The sequence below is a fragment of the Artibeus jamaicensis genome, unplaced genomic scaffold, assembly GCF_021234435.1.
Source record: "Artibeus jamaicensis isolate MK-2021 breed Jamaican fruit bat unplaced genomic scaffold, CSHL_Jam_final contig_240, whole genome shotgun sequence".
NCBI lineage: Eukaryota > Metazoa > Chordata > Mammalia > Chiroptera > Phyllostomidae > Artibeus > Artibeus jamaicensis.
This window is the reverse complement of record NW_026521506.1, coordinates 11,823,300-11,838,637: the sequence shown is the minus strand read 5'-3', so window position 1 is coordinate 11,838,637 and position 15,338 is coordinate 11,823,300. Positions and strand designations below refer to the sequence as shown.

Here is a 15,338-nt window from a genome sequence, read left to right as displayed (position 1 = left end):
TCAAAGAGCTCACAGTGAACTACCAGAAACTACAGGGGAACTACAATGATCTCTCTGCAAACTACAGCAACATCAAAAAGGAAATGGAAACTATCAGCAAGAGACAAGAGGAAATGAAGAATACGATTTCCGAATTGAAGAACACAGTAGAAAGTTTCAAAAGTAGGATAGATGAAGTAAAAGATAGAATTAGTGAGCTGGAGGACAAGGTAGAAAGCATCTCAAAGAAACAGCAAGAAAACGAAAAGAGGCTCAGAAAGAATGAAGAGGGATTAAGGGAAATGCAAGACAATATGAAACGTAATAATATCCGAATAATAGGAATACCAGAAAGAGAAGAAGAAGAACAAGGGATAGAAAACGTATTTGAACGAGTAATGAGAGAAAATTTCCCTAATTTGATAAGAGAAAAAGTCTCACAAATCCAGGAATCACAGAGAGTCCCAATCAAGAGGAACCCAAAGAGGCCCACTTCAAGACACATCATCATCAAAATGGCAAAATTCCAAGACAAAGAGAATCTTAAAGGCAGCAAGGGAGAAAAAAGAAATAACATACAAGGGAGCCCCAATAAGGTTAGCTACTGACTTCTCAATGGAAACACTTCCAGCAAGAAGAGAATGGCAAGAAATACTCCAAGTAATGAGAACCAGAGGCCTACAACCAAGGCTACTTTACCCAGCAAGGCTCTCAATCAAGATCGATGGCCAAATAAAGAGCTTCCAAGACAAAATATGCCTAAAAGAATATGCCTCCACCAAACCAGCTCTACCAGAAATACTAAAAGGACTGCTTTAAGGGAAGGAAGGATAAGAGGGAGACAGAGAGGAACACAGGTACAAAAATGGCAATGAATAAGTACCTATCAATAATAACATTAAATGTAAATGGATTAAATGCTCCAATCAAAAGACACAGAATAGCTCAATGGATAAGAAAGCAAGATACACACATATGCTGCCTACAAGAGACTCACCTCAGGACAAAAGACCATCACAGACTAAAAGTGAAAGGCTGGAAACAAGTTTTCCAAGCACATGGACAAGAAAAAAAAAGCTGGGGTAGCAATTCTCATATCAGACAAAATACACTTCAAAGAAAGGGCCATAAAGAGAGACCCAGAAGGTCACTTCATTATACTCAAGGGAAGATTCCACCAAGAAGACATTAACATTGTAAACATATATGCACCAAACATAGGGGCACCTAAATATATCAAGAAAATCTTAGAGGACTTCAAGAAAGATATTGACAGCAACACAATTATAGTAGGGGATTTTAACACCCCACTATCAAAAATGGACAGATCTTCCAAACAAATTATCAACAAAGATATTGTGGCATTAAACAACACCCTAGATGAAATGGACTTAACTGATATATATAGAGCCCTTCATCCCAAAGGAGCTAAATACAAATTCTTTTCAAATGCACAAAGAACAATTTCAAAGATAGACCACATGATAAGACACAAAACGAGTCTCAAAAATTCAAGAAAATTGAAATCATACCAAGCATCTTCTCTGACCACAAGGGACTGAAATTGGAAACCAACCCCAAAGAAAAAAACCCAAAGCACCCACAATCATGGAGACTGAATGGTATGCTATTAAACAACGAATGGGTCAAGAATGAAATTAGGGAAGAAATGAAAACGTTTCTGGAAGCAAATGAAAATGATCTCACAACAACCCAAAACTTATGGGACACAGCGACGGCAGTCCTGAAAGGGAAGTTTATAGCAATACAGGCCTACCTAAAGAACATAGAAACATTTCGAAGAAACAACCTAACCTTATGCTTGCAAGAACTTGAGGAACAACAACAAAGACAGCCCAGAGGAGGCACAAGGAAGGAAATAACCAAGAATAGAGCAGAATTAATGACATAGAAACTAAAAGCACAATTCTAAGGATCAATAAATCCAGGAGTTGGTTCTTTGAGAAGATAAACAAAATAGACAAGCCTTTAAGTAGGCTCATCAAGAAAAGAAGAGAGAGGACACAAACACAATCAGAAACGAAAGAGGAGAGATTACAACTGATACCACAGAAATAGAAGAGATTGTAAGAAATTACTATGAAGAACTGTATGCCAAGAAATTTGAAAACCTCGGGGAAATGACACATTTCTAGAAAAATATAATCTCCCAAAACTTAATGAAAAAGAAACAGAAAATCTGAACACACCAATAACAGCAAAAGAAATTGAAGCAGTAATGAAAAAACTTCCATCACACAAAAGCCCTGAACCAGATGGTTTCACAGGAGAATTCAACAAAGCATTTAAGGAAGAGCTAACCCCTATTCTCCACAGAGTATTACAAAAAACCCAGAAGGATGGAAAACTCCCAAATTCTTTTTATGAAGCCAGCATCATCTTAATTCCAAAACCAGATAGAGACACAACAAAGAAAGAGAACTTCAGGCCAATATCGCTGATGAACATAGACACTAAAATCCTCAACAAAATATTGGCAAATCGCATCCAACAATATATGAAAAAGATCATACACCATGACCAAGTGGGATTCATCCCAGGGATGAAAGGATGGCTCAATATTCGCAAATCAGTAAATGTAATACATCACATAAACAAAAGCAAAGACAAAAATCACATGATCATATCAATAGATGTGGAAAAAGCTTTCGATAAGGTACAACACCCATTTATGATAAAAACACTCAGCAAAGTGGGAATACAGGGAGCATTTCTCAATATAATAAAGGCCATATATGAGAGACCTACAGCCAATATCATACCCAATGGGAAAAAACTAAAAGCCTTTCCATTAAGATCAGGAACAAGACAAGGATGTCCACTTTAACCACTTCTATTCAATATAGTATTGGAAGTTTTAGTCACAGCGATCAGGCAAGAAAAGGAAATAAAAGGCATCCAAATAGGAAAGGAGGAAGCAAAACTGTCACTGTTTGCAGATGACATGATAGTGTACATGGAAAATCCTATAGACTCTACCCAAAAACTTCTCGAACTAATTAATGAATTTGGCAAAACAGCTGGTTACAAAGTCAATATCCAGAAATCAAAGGCATTTTTGTATACCAACAGTGAATCAGCATAAGCAGGAATCAAGGAAAAAATCCCATTCGATATAGCAAAAAGAAAAATAAAATATCTGGGAATAAACCTAACTAAGGAGGTAAAAAACCTGTATGCAGAAAACTACACAGCCCTGAAGAAAGAAATCAATGAAGACACAAACAAATGGAACCACATACCTTGTTCATGGATTGGAAGAATTAACATCAAAATGTCCATACTACCCAAAGCAATATACACATTCAATGCAATACCTATTAAAGTACCAATGGCATATTTCACAGACATAGAACAAACACTTCAAAAATTTATATGGAACCATAAAGGAGCCGGAATAGCAGCTGCTCTTTTGAGAAAGAAGAACAAAGTAGGGGGGATCACAATACCTGATATCAAACTGTATTACAAAGCCACTGTAATCCAAACAGCCTGGTACTGGCATAAAAACAGGCACATAGACCAATGGAACAGAACAGAGAGCCCAGAAATCAACCCAACTCTCTACAGTCAATTAATATTTGACAAAGGGGGCAGTAACATAAAATGGAGTAAAGATAGCCTCTTCAACAAATGGTGTTGGGAGAACTGGACAGCAACAGGCAAAAAAAATGAAACTTGAGCACAGACTTACACTATACACCAAAATAAATTCAAGATGGATAAAAGACTTAAATGTAAGCCGTGACACCATTAAAGTCCTAGAGGAGAACGTCGGCAAGAAAATCTCAGATATTTCACGCAGCAACTTTTTTACTGATATGTCCCCTAGAGCAAGGAATATAAAGGAAAGAATAAACAAATGGGATCTCATCAAAATGAAAAGCTTCTGTGTGGCTAAGGAAAACAGTATTAAATTAGCAAAACAACCAACTGTATGGGAAAACATATTTGCCAATGATACCTCAGACAAAGTTTAATCTCCAAAATACATAAAGAACTTACATGACTCCACTCTAAGAAGACACTCAACCCAATTAAAAAATGGGAAAAGGACTTGAACAAACACTTCTCCAAGGAGGACATACAGAACATTCAGAGACACATGAAGAGATGCTCAATATCGTTAGCTATCAGAGAGATGCAAATTAAAACCACAATGAGATACCACTTTACACCAGTCAGGATGGCTATCATAAACAAAGCAACAAACAACAAATGTTGGAGAGGGTGTGGGGAAAAGGGGTCCTTAGTTCACTGTTGGTGGGATTGCAGACTGGTACAACCATTATGGAAAACAGTATGGAATTATTTCAGAAAAATAAAAATCGACCTGCCTTTTGACCCAGCAATTCCACTGCTGGGATTATATCCTAAGAATCCTAAAACATCAATATCAAAGAACCTATGCACCTCAGTGTTCATAGCAGCACAATTTACAATAGCCAAGAGTTGGAAGTAACCTAGGTGCCCGACAGTAAATGAATGGATCCAAAAATTGTCGTACATGTACACAATGGAATTGTATGCTGCAGAGAGAAAGAAGGAGCTACTACCTTTTGCAACAACATGGATGGAACTGGAAAGCATTATGCTGAGTGAAATAGGCCAGGTGCTGAAAGACAAATACCATATGATCTCACCTTTAACAGGAAGCTAAACAACAAAACAAACAAGCAAGCAGAAAAAAAAAAAAACACTGAAATAGAGAACAAGGGGACAGTGACCAGAGGGGAGTAGGAAGGGAAGTTAAGGGGAAAAAGGGGGAGGGATTTGGAGGAACCAATAGGAAGGACACAGGGATGAGAACTAAGGGGGGTGGAAATGGGAGGGAGGTGGGGAGCAAGGGGCGGGGGAGGCTTTGATGGGAGAAATAGACAAAAAAACTGTACTTGAAAAATAACTAAATAAAATTAATTAAAATTAAAAAAATAGATAGGCAAACTAGGTTATAGTGTTTAGAGCAGGATACTTGGGTGGTGTGGGTAGGCAGAGAGATAGGAAGAAATGACACCACTAGTAAGTGAAGTGGTTCATTGTGGGAAGGATTTGCGAGCAGGAGTCCCGCGGGGCTCCTGGAGTGCCCTTAATGTTCTGTTTCTACGTCGTAATTACACAGGCATTTACTTCATAATAGAGCATTGCTGTAAATATCTTTGTTATATTTTATAATAAAAAACATTAAGAATTAAAAAAAGAATAAACACCAATATGACATTATTGACAATGTGGGGCTGAAAAAGCAGAGTAGGGTAAAGTGGTTGTATAGCATAGAGACATGGAAATAGAGATTTGCTCTTTCAGCTTCCTTCCATCAAATATTGAAAACAAACAATGATGTGTGTATAATTTGACTTATAGATTCATGAAAAATTATATTTCAAAATTAAAAAGAACATTATAGACCACCTAGTCTAGTTCCTTTATCTTATTGATGAAGAAATTAAGATGGAGAAAGAGAAAGTAATTATTCATATAGCTCAAACATAGTGACAGAGCATGACCTTTCATCTTTTATTAGAAGAATAAATGTACCAAAGGTGAAAGTCCCATCCACAATAACTTCAAAAAAATTAATGGGAGAGAAAGATAGTGATGTGAAAAGGTTACCAAATTAGGTCAGGAGATCTGGGTTCCAACACCAGCTCTGTCACTAATTCATGATGAGAGACCTTAGAAAAGTCACTTAATCTCTTTGTTTTTCAATTGTTTGTTTTGCTGTCCATGTTTTGTCCTTTTTCTTCAAACAGAATAATCAAAGATACAGGTAGTATTCAATAAAATAAAATGGATAAAACAAATTCCAAGAGACTGTCATGGCACATGCCACATTTAACGTAATTTTATTCATGTTTTCTTCAGGATGGGGAAATAGATCATTCAGTAAAAATGTACAGGTAAAACACAACATATTTTATCATGTACACTGTTTAAAATACACTAATGATTTATTGTAATTACTTCCATGCACATAAGTCTAACATTACAGTTAAAAAAAAGATAAACACAAGTAAAAATTCTTGGAGCATTCCATAATAAAGTGCTTCCTAAGTTAATCTATTTACATTTCTGTTTCTTTTTCTGGAAATGGGTGGCCTGGAACATATGATCTTTTGGAAGACTGCATTTATTAAAAACTCAATAAATTGTATTGAATAAGTGGACTTATATTTAAATTTTAGATGTTGTGCTATTTTTGAATGATTGCCAGTGAGCTAATAACTAAAGAACTTAAATGAGGGGTAACCAAAGAAACTTTCTTAAGGAACCAGTATTATAGATGTGAATGCCTTTAGGGATAAATTCATGAATTCATTTTTTAAACACGAAAGGTTACTTCTTCAACAAATATGAGGAGTACCTGATTATTTTCAGTAAGTAAATATTCAAGATACATTACCCATGTTAATAATAAACACACCAATCCTGGCTGCTATATTGATACTAGTTAATGTGGTGCTATGTATGGATGGAGTGTATAAAAAAATTCCTTAATAGAGTCTTATTTTTGAATATTTATTTCCTTTGAAAAAAAGCAACTCAATCTTATTTTAAGGAAAAAAGACTTCACCATGTTCTAACGACTAATAGTCATTTATTTATTCATCTAATATTTATTGAATGTCTACAATGTATGCAGATGTCAAGAATAGTTATCCTAAAATGGGAAAATTTTTAAACAACACAACAACATAAAACCAACATTAAAAACAGGTTTTTTAAATGGTTCAAGATACATAAACAGCCAAGCTCTATCTGTTTAAAACCTCAAAGTTTGAAACTTTTACAGTGGAGAGACAGAGCAGATGATATGTGTGTAAGGGGTGAGTAAGAGGACACAAAGTGCATTTCTGTAAGCAGAAGCTGAAACAGGAAGCAGAAAATGATCATATTGATGCATTTCTCCTCCTTCTTCCACCTTCCATGATGGAGTAATAATGGGGATCTGTTTCATGTGTATTGTATCATCCTTCAGAGTTTATAATGCGCTTTCACATTCATTATCTTACTTGATGCTCATGCCAACCCTAAAATACAGGTATAGTGGGTATTGTTTTTTCCATTTTCAAGATGAAAAAAATATGGAGCCCTGGCTGATGTAGCTCAGTGAATTGAGAGCAGGCCTATGAACCAGAGGATCGCGGTTTGATTCCCAGTCAGGGCACATGCCTGGGTTGCAGGCCAGTTCCCAGCAAGGGACACACAAGAGGCAACCATACATTGATATTTCTCTCCCTCTCTCTTTTCCTTCCCCTCTAAAGGTAAATAAATAAATAAATTTAAAAAAAGATGAAAAAATATAGGGCTTAAAGAGGTTAAGTGGTCTCTTCACTGAAAGATAATACAAATTAGTACCAGGAGTAGAACTCATGTCTTTTGTCTCTGAAAGCAGTATTCTTTCCATTATCTCTACTAAGTCCAATATATTCTCCTCTATTTTCCCCATTTGGAGGAACATGGTTTTGAAAGTTACCCTGAGCAGGCCACAGTGCTGAGTTAACACCCATCAGTGTTAACTCCAACAGTTTGGGCAGAGCAATAAGGAGTGAATTACTACCACAAGTAAATGACTCTTCTTTCATCTTCTCTGGCCAGACTTGGGGTGTGTGTATGTGTGTGTGTGTGTGTGTGTGTGTGTGTGTGATGGTTAAGGAGTGGAGTATAGAGATTGTAATTCACCCAGTCTCTCTAAAGTTTACTTCTACTGATCTAAAATGATAGTAGTGTACACAAACAATACCTCCACTTCCACTTGGTGAAATGGAGAGGAAAAAATGATAAATTTATAAGTAGAAATGATTATGAAGAAATGAAAAAAGTAGAATTCAGTGAGCACTTAGTATGTACCAAGAGCTTTACCTAGAATATTTCACTTAATATTCACTATTGCTCCATGATATTGGCCCTATTAATACCTTTATTTTACAGATTAGTAAACTAAAGCTTAGGTAGGTTAAGTCCCAAGCCACATAATCAGTGTTCTCCTAAACCAGGATTCAAATAATTCCATATGGCTTCAAAATTGGACATATTAACTACTGTACCAAATAAAAATCTTGTGTCTTCTGGTGAATTGAAACAGACATGACTTTTTTTTTTAGTCAAAGTTAGCAGAACCTCGTGGGGTGTTTTAGTTCAACCACTCACCAAATACAGAAATTTCTTGCAGATACTCTTCACTGATGGCCATCCAGTAAACCATAAGAGCTCTGGTTTAGTTAAGATTCTATAAATGGATGCGTATCTGTATGGATTTATTCCTTTTCTTGTTTTGTGCTTCATTCAGCACAAGACCCAGGCAGCAAGTCAACATTAGAGATATCCTGTGATATATCTAACAACAAAAGAGTGTAAGACAGAGTCCAAGCAGCTAATCTCAGAATCATCTGACTCTAACCCTTTGTGACCTGGTCCTTTGATCAAACTGATATGACCAATAAGGTTCTTGTAGAATTCACCACTAGTTTTGCACAATTAAGTTATCTTTGTCCCAAGCATGGTTAGAGGTATTAGTCAGGTGGTGATCATCCTGGAGCTACATGAATCCTTTGATTTCTCTTTCACAGGATCAAAATTGTAGTTTCAGACTTAAGTTCAGTTACTGATGACCATTTGGGGGCATTGTGATTCTGCAACAATCTACCAATGAAGAGATTATCAAAGTCTGGAAAACCCTCTAGTGTGACCAAGCAGAATAGCAAGTATTGGTGACTTCCACTGTTTCAGAAGTAATGTCACAAATACTTCAGGAGGGTGTCTGTCAGGATGAAATCAGTTGACATGTTTACCTTATTGTTACCTCATGTTCCTTGGGCTTCATTTGGAAAAATGAGTGAGAGTGAAATGGAATTCTATATCCTCAATTTTTTGAGTGCATAGTCTTGTACCAATAAAGAGCATCTCTTGATGACATTCATTTTCTTTTTCCCACACTTATTCATTCCTTCAACAAATTATGAGTGCCTTTTGCATTGTAAGCTTGCTCTCTTCCTCATTTGTGTTCATTCTGAATTTTCTTTATTTCATTTTCTCCTTCCTTTTCTTTTTACTCCCATATTCACTGTTTCAATGTTAAGCTTGAGAAATTGTGATGTTATTTAGGAAGGCATTTAAAGTGAGAATATAAATGAGGGGAAGGGTTGGACAATGTTGTGGATCTGTGTTTTGAATGGGACTGTTTTACCAGTGTCATTCAGGGTGTTTTTTTTTGTTGTTGTTCTTTTTACTTAAAACATATCTAAGGAGCTCTTAACTAGTCAAAAATAATACTCAGCTTGTGTTGATGGAGAATGCATTTATAGTGACTGATTTTATTTATCTTGGCATGACAGATAACCCTCAATTTAGAGTCCTGATATTTGGAGTTTTTCTTATTGTTTATATTGTCACTGTGTTGAGAAATTTAGAGCTGGTAGTCCTGATCAGAGTCAGTCCCTGCCTCCACACCTCTATGTACTTTTTCCTCTCTAATTTGTCCTTTCTTGATGTCTATCCCTCTTCCATCACAATCCCAAAAACTTTAAGAATTTTTGTTATCTAAGTTGAGGGTGTTATTTTCCTTGGATATGTGACTCAAATGGACTTGTTCATAATATTTGTCCATGCTGAATGCAACCTTTTTGCTCTTATGGCCAAGACTGCCACACTACCATTTGTTACCCACTGCTCTACAATGTCATCACATCTAGAGTCTGTTGCTTCCTCTTGGTAGCAGGATTCTACCTTGGTGGGTTAAACATGGTTTCTGTGCTACCTTCCATCACATAACTATTATTCTGTCAACCACATGTCCTTCCACACTTCTTCTGTAACATCTCTGTATTGTTGGCACTGACTTACTCAGACCCCAGGGCCACCTAGACCTTGACTATTGACTTCAGGTGACCCACCCTAGTCACTTCCATTGTGGTCATCCTTGTCTCTTACATTTCTGTCATCATGACCACTCTGGGAATTCCCTCAGCATTTGGCAAATTCCCTTAGCATTTCTCTTCCTGTACTTCTCATTTAACTGCTATTCGCCTGTACTATGGAATAACTATATACACTTATTTGCAGTGCTCTTGACATGATCCTGAGCAGAAAATGAGATAATCTCAGTGTTTTATACAATGATGATACATATGTTAAATCTTCTACTCTAAAGTTTGAGAAACAGGGTAGTGGGTAGTGAACAGGGTAGTGAAAGTTGCTCTATGAAAAATATCGATACAGATATCCTAATCTTCTATTTTGTGTCTTGAGAATGGGATATGTTCTATGAAAACTTGATCACAGTTATATTGACCATGCTTGCCTTGCCTGCAAATTGAGACTTGTTAAGAATAATTGAAATGCTCTTGTAAAGTACTTAGAAGTAGTTGTTTAGATAAACAGAAACATTATAAGGCAATTATATAGAAAAATAATGTATAGTTTCTGAAACAATTGTCTTATTAGAAATATTTTAAGAGAGTGAAATATGCATGCAGGCACAAATACATGAGTCTGAGTTGTGAACTAATAACAGTAGTGAGTTAAACAATTCCAAAATAACAAGGTTAGAAAACAGTGTAATTTGACTTTAAGTTATAGAAGAAAACATGGGTGGTAACTGGGACTCATATTCCTTTGTTTAGCCTCTTTTACTTATATCAAGGATTTGCTTGGTGTCCCTTCATATGAGTTAAGTTCAGTCCTTCATAAAAATTCAGAAATCTCCTAGGTAAGTATTTTCCAAATGCCGTATTATTACTGTCACTGTGAGACTGTAAAATGTGAGCCTACAATTCACATGTGCAATTATCGAGATGTATAAGGGTAAATCTTAAAGTGATACTCAAACAAAAGATTGGGTTCACTAATTAGAGTAAGATTTGAAGATTCTTTGTAAGACAACAGATTATTGATTAGACAGAACTTCAAGCCTGAATTATAGCTATGAATTTTTATGTGCAAATTCTGAATGAACCTGAGCCAAGTTTATTAGTATTCTTGAATATACTTCTAACAGGCAACACAAGTGTAAGTAGAACCCAAATTAATTTATTTGTCCACAGTTATTACTCAGAATTTGTAAAGATACCTAAAATTCATGGATATTGCTATCTTGTCTAAATATATTGAACAACATACTATTCATTAAAAACACACATTCCTATATCAGAGGAATATAAAACCTTAACATATTACTTTTATAGATGAAGAAACTAAGGTTTAAAAAAGAGAAAGTGACCAATATAAAACAATTAGTTGGGGAAAATAATCTAGTTGGCTCAAGCTGCAAGGAAAAACAAAGGAATAGTATTTATCTACATTTAGATCGAACACAATTTTGGGGCCACAGAATAGTTTTGTTTCTGTCTTTATTCCTAGAAACTATCTAGGAATGGTTACTAGCCTTAGTAACCATCAACCAAGGACTCCTAAGCCCCAGCTGTGAGGGAATATAGGATAATTGGTAGCCATGAGAAAACCAGTTCTCTTAGAGCTCCAGATCCTTATATCCAGCTACCAGCTGAAACCACTACTTGGAAGTTCTCAGCCTTTTCAAATTTAAACTTAAAAACTGAAGTCTTCTAAACCTATTCTTCCTCTTCCTTGCCCCCTAAGTGAATGATACCACCCAATTTCTTAAGACCAAAATATGAGACAGTCCTCAACAACTTCCCTTCCCCTCAACTTCCTATATTCAATAAATTATCAAATCCCATCAATTTCTGCTGTCACTGTCACTGTCTTAGATCATGACAAACTCCCTTTTATTTTTTGTCCTGGATTAACAAAACAGTCTTTTCTTCTTTCTGAATCCACAATTAATGCTATTAAATCTACTTTTCTATTTTTTAAAGATTTTATTTATTTATTTATAGGCAGAGGGAAAGGGAAGGAAGAAACATCAATGTGTGGTTGCCTCTTATGTGCACACCACTGGGGTCCTGGCCCAAAACCCAGGCATGTTCCCTAGACTGAGAATTGAACCAGTGACCCTTTGGTTTGCAGGCCAACACTCAATCCACTGACCCACACCAGCCAGGGCTACTTTTCTTCACATAGCAACCAGTGATTTAAATGTAAATCCAGCCAGATCATCCTTCTCCTACCATGCACACTGCTTAAAAATTTTTTTATGTCTCTCCTATTCCAAAATCCTAAGTTTGGCATGCAAAGCTCTCCATGTCCTGTCTCCCCAGGTCCTACTGATTTTTTTAAAGTCTAAGTTTAAATTCCATCTTCTTTTTCAGATAGTTTTTCCTAATGCTTCAGATGGAACTGACTGTTCATACAGTTTTCCCATTGTACTTTACACATTTATTGTAGCATTATGGCACTTGGACTTATAAAATACTCTTGCGTGTTTTTCAGAAATTCCATTTTGCTCATCTATGCTGAAACCTTTTGGAATGATGCTATATTTGGTTACTTTTTTCACCTCCCACCCTAGATATAGTATAGGGATTAGAAATTGATACAGACTCAAATATAATTAGCAGAGTTAAAATTCACTAGCAATTAACCTTTCTCCTTATTCAGCACATTTTGTCCACCAGACATTGCTATATCCTATTGTGTAATGAAGGAAAGGTAGAAAATCTTACCTTCTGGGGCATCATCTTCTAGCTGAATCTCCCAATTTTGCTGATGTTTCCTGTCTCAATCCAGAGTAGAAGTCCTAAACCTGTTCTTCATTGTTCTTATATTTCAATTCTATACCACACCCATGTTAGGTCTCTAACTCCTCATCCTCCTTGGATTTATGTTGTTCTATGGTCACTGGTCTAAGCACATTGTAGATTTCTTTCTGGAATGAAGACCATACTCTTTGTAGGATTCAAGGTTAAGAACTTTCAGAATCAGAAGCCAGAGGTAGAATGGTCCATAGATATTGTTGTGATGGGTTTAAAATTTTAAAGTCTTATTATTTTAAGTGAATTCCAATGGAGAACAAAAATATATAAAACATAAAAGTGGAACAGGTTGAGGTGAAAAAAGTGTGAGGCACCTATAGTTCTAATGCTTAGCACTCACCTTTCATTTGAGTCACCTCTCTAGAAATATGAAGTCTGAAGAGTAGGTTAATTGAAACTGCTCTTTTCACATATGAGGAAACAAAGTCCCCAAAGAGAGAGTAATATTCTAAAGAGAATTCAGCTAGTCAGTGGCAGAGACAGATTTAAAATTCAGGCCTCCTGATTCGTATCTCAGAATATCATCTGCTATCACATTTTCTTACGCCCGTCTCATGATGTGAGATACTTAATACAGCTGGGAGGGTAGGAAACAATAGGCCTCATCAGACTGAACTTCAAATACTGACTTAGCATTTATCTCCTTGATAAGTAGAAGTGTCCCCTATCCTCTAAACAGCCCCAGTAAGGTTAAAGACAGCTACAGTCTCATCATCTTTCATCATTTCTATGTGGGAAGTGGTGGATCAGAAGGGGATACTAAAATGCTTTAGTAATACATAGTTCTTACAGTCAGGACTTGCTATGTAATTTGTAGGCCCCATGCAAAATGTAAATGTGAAGTCCAAAAAGCAGGAAAAAGGTGCTCACTTCAGTAGTATATATACTAAAATTGGAAGGATACAGAGAAGACTAGCATGGCCCCTGCTCACGGATGACGTGCTAATTCATGAAGTGTTTCATATTTTTTTATAAAGCAGAAAAAGTGTCATTAAAGGTACTCATATATAAAGTTTTTTCCTCTTTCTACAGCAATGTCTCTCTCAACTTGTTACAATGTTTTAACTTTGCTATTTAATGTTACACACTCTCTCAGGCACAGGAATATTTTGGGGACAAGTGCATAACCTCACAGGTGCCCAGTGACCCCACCCTGTGACACAATGCACATGCTGTGGCCCACCAACTGTTGGACAGATGCACTGTACCCTGATTAGGAGTAAGTTGAGAAAGGCATATCTCTTTCTCATGGGCTGGCTGCTGCAACCCATGCTAAACAGGTGACTGCCAAGGTTATTGCAACCTCTGCAGCAGGATGCACTAGGTACCTGGGTCAGATGGGCAATAAGCCCTGCTGAGTCATCTGCCTAATGAACTATATCACTACTACCCTGGAGCCAGGATGACTGTCACCATGTCCAACTCAGATGTTACAAGGCACGTGTACCTGACACCAAGCTTTTCTGCTCCCAGGATGAAGCCCCTGAGGGCAGAGGGTTGCAGCAGTCACTGTGTGAGACAAAGAGGAAGAGACTGTGTGCTAATACAGTAATGTAGGATAATAGACAAGTGAGAATATGTCCCAAGGAGGTGGAGAGGCATTCAAAAACAGGACTATGTCCTAGCAAAGTCTTCAAGCTCTCAGCACATACTCAACTGTTCCATCGCATTTTGGATTTCACATACAAAACAAAAATTCAAATTATTAAAAATTTAAGAGTGTCATTAAACCCCAAGTGTGCGGCCTTTCTTAGCTAAGAGGACTGTACCACTACACTGATCATATGTCCAAAAATCTATTTCTGCTTAGAGAGAAGGATTTCTTTTACCTTCACCAGGCAGTATAGTACAGTGATTAAGATTACAAGCTCTAAATAAGACAGTCAGACTTTTAGATACTCCTTCATTCCTAATTATTTGAGCTTAGACAAGTTTGACTTTTCTATTTTCTGTTTCATTATCTGTAAAATAGGTATAATAAGATTTAAATGAGATGATGTGTGGATATTCATTAGAATAGTGCCCAGACATGGTATATAATCAAGAACTTTATCATTTTTCTGCTTCTAGAATTCTATGTATTTCATATGTCCAATAAAAGCTATAGTCTTTGTTTACTCTGGATCTGCTGCACATTTGTGTTCTGAGTGTTATTTACCCAGATTTAGTCTCCAGCAACTTCTTAGGCTTAAGGGGAACTCCACTAGATCTGTACAAACTAAGTAAGCCCAGTCAGCTGTAGCTGGTAGAATTTTATTTTTTCCTTCATAGACTCAGGGCTCATCCAAGATAACAGTAGGCCTTGCCGTAGTGGGTGTCAGTGCTACCAAATTCAGTCAGAGACTTCACATTTAGTTTTGGTACTTCTCAAACAGATTCTCAGGAAGAGAATGTCTTCACAGTCTTATAAATAGTGGTTCCTGGTTATTGGGTTAATAGAAAAGACTACCTATCCAAGGCAATCTCTGGTATTACCATCTCAGTCCTGCTGCCCCAGTGCCAGCCCTTAGGGGCATTGAAAATCAAGGGCACTTGGAGTCAGAACAAGGTTTGAAACCAGTAGAGACTGGACAGCCCTTCCAGAAAGAGAAAGGCCCCTCACAGTGAGGAGATGGTGAGTGGAGGAAAGGTCTGTATAATGTGAGGTAACAACTCTGTCCCCTCAGGTGT

The 15,338-nt window shown here is 36.8% G+C and overlaps 1 non-coding gene across 1 annotated transcript; it reads left to right on the top strand.

Annotated features, from left to right (window-relative positions):
• The first annotated feature begins 13,530 nt into the window (after positions 1-13,530).
• LOC119056223 (U6 spliceosomal RNA) lies at positions 13,531-13,637 on the top strand. The gene has a single exon (XR_005083846.2). It is a non-coding gene; the product is annotated as a U6 spliceosomal RNA (small nuclear RNA).
• The last annotated feature ends 1,701 nt before the right edge of the window (positions 13,638-15,338 follow it).